Below are 7,585 nucleotides of genomic sequence, written 5' to 3' on the forward strand. Positions count from 1 at the left end.
ATATGTGCTTTCTTATTGATTACAGAAGCAACAAAACATGCCAAGCTGTCAATTAACAGCCTATTTGTGGTTGTATATGGTTCAGTGAAGAATCTGAGGAGACCACCAGGGTGAGGATGTGATATTATCGCTGCAGATAAACATTTGAACAATTTAGATGAAATACGTACAAAAATATATTCAAGCACACTACTAGAAAACAAATAGTTGCATAAACAGCTGTCACAGATTGATTTAGTTGTTGATTTAAAGTGGATGTATCATGCACATTTCTAATTTCTGTATAAATATATTCTGGGGCTCAAGTGGAATATATTGCATAATTTACAGTTCAACAAATATACTGGCCCTTTGTGCAGCCCCACAGTACAACAGGCTGTTTTAGCTCCTGTCTCTTTAAGTAGTAAGATTATACTTTATTCAAAATGGGAACTTTTCAAATACTTCTCAAGTACACATTCGAGATTGAATCCAATCCAATCCCATGTTAACAACCTATGACACAACTTTAGAAGCAATCTTAGCAATAATGCTACTAAACGGACACCCTTTTGTGGGTATGTGCAAACAATCTGATGTCATCACGAGTACTATTGCAAATGAAATGGAACACATGTTTATACATATGTTATATAGTATATATAGTAAATACGGTATATGCTGATAGAAAATCCCCCAGAGCATGTTTGGTCCCCTTTAACTGATTGGTTTACTTGTAAGACACGTGACAGCAACAACAAAAAGTAGGATGGCTACATGAAAAACCATAATGAACAGTTCTACAAATTCAAAAAGAGAGCATTAAAAAACTTAATTAACAAAACAGAAATTTAAAAGACAACTCACCATATCCAGATTCTACAACAAAATTTGAATTTAAGGAAATCACAAAAAGTGATACATAGAAAATATTCAAAAATGTATGACTTTTGAAAGTGGACAACAGCAAAATATTTAACCCTATCATCAACAAAATACAGCCGTATACTGGTTGCTATTTGAGATATTGTGCATGAATAATAATAGACCCCTCTGACAATAGTGAGTTACAGGAAGGATCCGAGCAAATGTAACCGTTGCACTAACAGATTGACCAGACACATAACAATATTTAAAAATACAATCAAGCAAACTATTTAGTACATGTAGGAGAAGGAGTTACAAGGGGAGATATTTACAAGAAAAAAAAAACCTCATACAGTAGAGAATAAGACGTGGACGACATGTAACAAAGGTCCCTGTTTGGGATTAAAAGCAGGATGTTGCAGCTACAGGGTACAAACCTCCACTTCAGTTCTCACTGCAGCTATAAGCACTTAAAATACATGCATATTACAACACTATAACACAGTGATGTGCTTTGGATTCATGCAGCAACCACATGTCTCATGTTAAAATATCTGAATTCCTCCATATGGTAAGTTGTAGTCCCCTGTAGTGGATCCCTGCGGTGGACACAGTGGGACGCTGGACATTTTATCCCCATAACCCCTCAAACCTTCAACTAAACAGCCCTCAAAATCTTTCTGCCGTCTAGTTCGGTATTAAGACAAATCAGTCTCAGAACTGCAGTATGCAAAGCATTTCAATCCTCTTACAAAAGTCTGATGTCTGAAAAGTAACAGATAATTAAGAGGCTCTAATTAACAAAGTGAAATGAGATTAAGGGTAGCTGAAAACAAACTGAGGTAAATAATATCAATTGTCCGGTTTATGGCTTTCTTGATACAAAAGAAGGTGAAACACGTCACCACAAAACCTTTAAACATGTCTCTTGTTTGCTTGTAATTTCATGATAGCACAATCCAATCCTTTGTGTTTCATTCAAGTGTAAGTGGAAACAGACGATGGTAACCGCCAAACAAAAGCCACCATCACGCCCTTACATGATAAGCCTCTTGGATAGATGGTGAAAATGGAAATTGTGATAAATCTTTGGCTGCGTTGCATCAAAGCAAAGCCAGGCCTTCATGTAGACCTCCAGTTTCCTGACCCTCAGCTCTGTGCTGGCGATTCATTAATCTTAGACATAGATTACTGTAAATTCCAGCTTCTAACGGATGAGAACTGGGAGTGATCGGGTTTGTCCTTCCTTGGGAATGTGAGAACAGGTGTGGAGCAGGACGCTACAAATGCCATCACTTTAATAAATGTACTTCTCCATGAAAGCAGCACTAAAATTCTGATTAAAGTTGGACTGATGTTTCTCAGAAGTTAGTTCAAGCTTCCCCCTTTTTTAAATTTTTTTTTTTAAAAATACATTTGACAACGCCTACCTCCAGAAAGAAGGGCGAGGAGACTGAGGAAGCAAAGGAGAGGGAGACGACAGGAGCAGAATGTGAAGAGACATTAAAACATTTCAAATGAAAGGTGCATCAGAAGAGCTTGTCACTGCATTACCGCCAAGATTAAAGGGGTCTCGGTGTCTTCTGTCGGGTTCAAGGGAGACTGCATGAGGATTTGGCTCAGACTCTTAAATACCTCTGTCGACTAAGATTCAAACAAACACTTCCACAATAATTACATGTTGACTTTTATTCATTGCAAGAGGAGAAGGTAAAACATTTTAAAATGGAACTCCTACATTGTCAGCGTAAGTACTCAGTGGTGTTTATTCAAGTTGGACATTTTTGAGACTATTATTCACTGATTAGGGCGCATGGCAAAGAAAACATAATGCCAGCACATTTACAAGCCTCAGGAGTTCAAGGGGAATAAGGTATTTAGTTCAGGTATTAGTTGGGAAATGAATGTGCCATTGGTTGTCATCAAGAAATAGGCAGCAATGCCAGAAGGGCTTCTTGAAGGTATCCTGCTTACAGAAGTGACACTTTGTGCTCAAATTGTACTTTTTAGTCCTTTTAGGGCTTAATACACACAAGAAAGTCACAGCTTCTATGAAAAAGCGCTCATCTTTCTTACTCTAGTATCTGTATCTGTCATGTTGGTGTTTGCTCTTTCTTCTTCTTTCGTCTTTCAGCAGTGCACTGAATCACCTCAGGGTGCTGTCCTTCATTCAACCAAGACTTTTGATGCCCCTGCAGATAAAAAATGTCCCTATGGAGATCAATAAAATAAAGCTTCATTACAGATATGTGCAAATGGGAGGACCAGCTGGTTCCACAAGCTTTCTTCCCCATTCTGTATTCATTAAAATGTTATTTTACCAACGTTCTCAAACGCAGGACTCTCCTTCATAATGTAATGGTCTCATAGGTTTAAGTTATGGACACTGGTTTTAATTATTTAATCTTTGATGGACAAAACATGATTTATCAGAAACATTATGCCATTGTGGACAAGAACCATAAGCCTCATTGCTATGGAGAAGCAAGTCAGAGGTGCAAATCACAGTGGTAGTTAATCAGTTCTTCATTGTTTGAGTTAAAATGTTGGATACTGCATCTACATACTGAACATTATGCAACAATAATATGTACTGTAATATTCAGTGCATCTTTTAAAGCCACAATATTACAGCTTAATGTACAACCAGACTGCCCTCTACAAATTATGTTTATATTTCTATCCATTTTTTTCCCTTGTAAAGTCTGTACATATTCTGCTTATTGTGTAACTTTTTTATAGTTTTATATTTAATTCTCAACTCTGGTTATCTATGGCTGCAAGGAAGAATTTCATTGTGCAACTGATTGCTCTCTCTGCATATGACAATAAAGATTTGATGTGTAATGTGATCCGAAGCTTAAATGAAATCACAGCTTGTGCTGAATTTAGCCCAATTAGCCCAGAATTAAAGAGTGATTTCAGTTAAACTGCAGATTGTGTATTCAGTTTGCTCAACATCATAATCTTTAGTTTGATGCCCACAATTAGCCTCACACCTAAAATAAGTTTAAGCTTGGTGATTAGATGTTTTTACGCATACCTTTTTCTTTTCATCAAAGAAACAGGTATTTTTATGGCTCAGTTGTTAATCTTTTGTATTGCTGATATAACCAGGTGAGTTTTATGATGATCCAGCCTGTAAAAATGCTCCAAGTGTGAGTCATGTCACATTGTCAATGGGTAAAATGAACAGGTTTTGTACTACCGGAACTAGGGAAAGCCAAAATAGCTCCTCCCAACTTGCAACACTATTACTGAACTCAAATTTCATGTCCAAGAATTTTAAAGCAGGAGAGTTTGGAAGGAAAACACACGCTTGCTCCGTGTTCTCTAAACCAGTCAGTAGCTCAGCAGGAAGCTGTGGACTGCGGGTGTCCTTAATAGCAGAAGCTGTCAACACAGACAGGGTGGCTGAACTCTAGACGGGCCGTCAGACGTCCAAGCAGCTGTGACCGGTGCTACTGAATGCAAACATGAGTGGCCATTTGTATGATTCTGGCAGGCTGAGAGACTTTCAAAACCTTCTTTAAGGATAGACACATGGTACCTGTCTCAATAGCTGAAAATGTAGGAAGAATATAACAAATAGTGAAACCATTTCAAAGAGTTTTGGAATCAGTTATTTATACTGAGGTTCTTTTTTTTCAGAGACGTCTATCTTGTTGATCAAATCTCTCAGGACATGCAAAAAGGTTTTTAATCCATGTTTATGCATTAGAGAAAATATAACCATCTGTCATCCTACTGGAGCTTGAAAGTCCATTCTTGACCAAGGAAACAACATTTTTTGGCTTTATTTGAGAGTCAAAGTAGACATGCAATGGAAAGGAATTGAGCCATAAACAGTGCAATAATGTGGTATGCACCTTAACCATTAAGCCACCAGGGCACCTGACTTTAGAAACAGCAGTTTGACAAAACTGTTAATAAAAGGTCAACTTGCTAGCCCATTCTGAAAAACTGTGTGATGTTGCTGAAAGTAACGCAAGAAGCTAGTAAGTGTTCTCTTTTGTCAAACAGCCCCTTATTATTTTCTGAGCCAGATGTGTCCCAAAGAACATATTTTTTAAACCCTATTGCCAGACAAAAACATAAATACCAGACTATTCTTCAAAGTCCCTGATAACATCTAGTAACAATGTTTTTTTTGTGTTTTTTTTTAATTGTCCACCTCTGCAATAAAAACACATGCACCTGGCAACTACAGTACAGTTAAGATTAGGAAATGATTAAGGTTATGAAATCCAGACATGCACCACCCTGACATCCACACTATTACTTTCTGCCTCACTACAGTAGAGCACACAACTACTTCCTGCACTAGCACTGACTATTGGCTTTGAAGAGTTGGTAAGGAGCACAACTGTACAATATGGGCTTAATATGGGCATAATTCTTAGGTATACTGGGCTGAAAGTAAATCTTCAATCATTTCATATTTTGTAGAACACAAACATGCATATAATCAGAATAATTTAAAAGATGCTATAAACCTATAACCTACAATACACATAGCTCATTTGTTTTGCTTAAAGCATATTTTACCAAGAAGTTATAAAACAAACAAACTACATTAAAACTTTGTAGACGCTCGTCTCATTGTTTGCTTTGTAATTAAACAAACGTCTTATGACTGGACTGCAGCCATAAGAATCAGAAGGTGCAGGGTGGCATGTCTTGACTTGTTCAACACTAAATCTTGCTGTCTGATCACTGCTTTATGCATATTCATTACTTTCACATACTGTAATTATCATGTTACTTATATAAATTATGCACATTTCAAACAGAGTGGATCACAGTCCATACTGGTTCAAAATGTATATTATAACATGACCACTACTGCAGATGCCTTATCCCTGCTTTTAATGTATAGTGGTGGGAAGAAGGTGAGTTATATATTGTTTGACTTTCTTGTCAGCCACAAGTACAAAACACATTCCTGTTATGTTTGAGGTTAATAAAACAGAGTGCAGCATGTGGATAAAATGGCACAACATTTCACTGAAGAGACATTAATTCAAATGCTTTATAAAGACAACAGAATATTCCAAATGTCAAGGTTTGGAAAACCTTCCAAAACAAATGGACGTATCTTTCCCACAGTAATGAAAAATGGCAGTATATAATAACCACGAGTGATGCTAAGCTACTTAATGTAAAATCTGCCCTGGAGAAGAAAACTCTGCTCTGTTTAGTTGACCGGTACAAGGACATACACACATCACAACAATGAAGACAAAAAGAGGCAGGAATTAGCTGGAAAACTGTGCAGACTGAAACAGAAGTGGCTGAAAATTGATTTCAAGTTCTGTCAGTGACGGTGAAGAAAAACACTGCTAACAAAAAAAAAAAAACATCTCTCACCAAGTGCCTGGAGAAAACAAAACTGTGCCATTAAAAACATAATAGGATTATCATTTCTGTTTGTTTGTCACGGTGGATCAAGAAAATTACAGTTAAGAGAAGAGCTTAGAGCCACATTGTTATCACCACTTCAGAAAACGAGGCGCAAACACAGGCCATCTGCATATTCATTTACTGCTTTTGAAATTCACCTTTTTAATTAGTGTGTGTGTAACAATCACTTAATATCTGCAAACACCTTGACACAGAGAGCCGCCACAGACAAGTCCTCAGCTGCCGTGCACTTAACACGGGATCATCAAACGGCGGGGAAGTTACACAACGCTGATGTGTGCTGGAGTGACGCCTGAGTGGGAGGGAAAGAGCCTGAAAAAGAAAAAAAGAAATACGATGAAGGCTAACAGTCACTCACAAGGTTGTGGGAGCTGTGTTTGTTTGTTTGTTTGTTTAGTTGTTCATGTGAAGAACAAAAAACAAGCACGAGAACCAGACAAAAGCTTCAGGACAGGAAGCTGTTGCAGAAACACTAATTTAGATGGTCCTAGTGTGTTGTCTTGTTCGTTGTCTTGTTTGGTGTTGTCTTGTTTATTTTCTTGCAGACAGTGGCTTCAGAAGGAGACAGGGTAGACTTTCTCTGTATCCTGGCCTGCCACAGCATTGGACCTTCCCCCCTCTCATTTCCTCCTTCTTTCTCTTGTCATAATTACCCATGAGGACAATCAGTACACGGTAAGCTTTGTGGGATGGTGGGTGTCTGGGACACAAATGTGAGGAAAGACACTGCTGGTCGTGCGTGCGGCGCTTCAGGCTGAGGCACGCTCATAGCTCTCAGGAAAAGATGTTTCTAATTATGCGAAGTTGGCAGGAAGGATTTGTTTTTCTTCCTCCACCTTGATTTCAAGTGAAAAGTCAATGTTTCCAGCAAGAAGCTTCAGCAGCTTAAATGGGACAACAAACAAATAATAAACACTACTTTAGAGAAGATATATAATCTATTTTGAAAATATAACTGGAATAATTATGTATTTGTTAATCATTTTTTCATTACATTTCTGTTTATAGAAAGATGTAACTGAGCTCCACTCTGAACGTGTTTCGAAACACCAACACTCTACTGAATATACTGACTGACAGCACAACAGTAAATATTGTGTCTCAGGAGCTGGACAATGTCTTAAACTACCACACTCATTCTGCACCTTTTCATCTATTTATTGACCAAATGTTGTTTCACATTTTATGGCATTAAGACTTAAAAATACCAGTTTACACAGCATATGTGGTTAAGTCAAGATAGTGTAAATTAAAAGACAATGATAAAATATTGGACAGAAAATAATAATAAGAGAGAATGAGAGACACTTGAAAG

This window comes from Scomber scombrus, chromosome 16 (assembly GCF_963691925.1).
Source record: "Scomber scombrus chromosome 16, fScoSco1.1, whole genome shotgun sequence".
Taxonomy (NCBI): domain Eukaryota; kingdom Metazoa; phylum Chordata; class Actinopteri; order Scombriformes; family Scombridae; genus Scomber; species Scomber scombrus.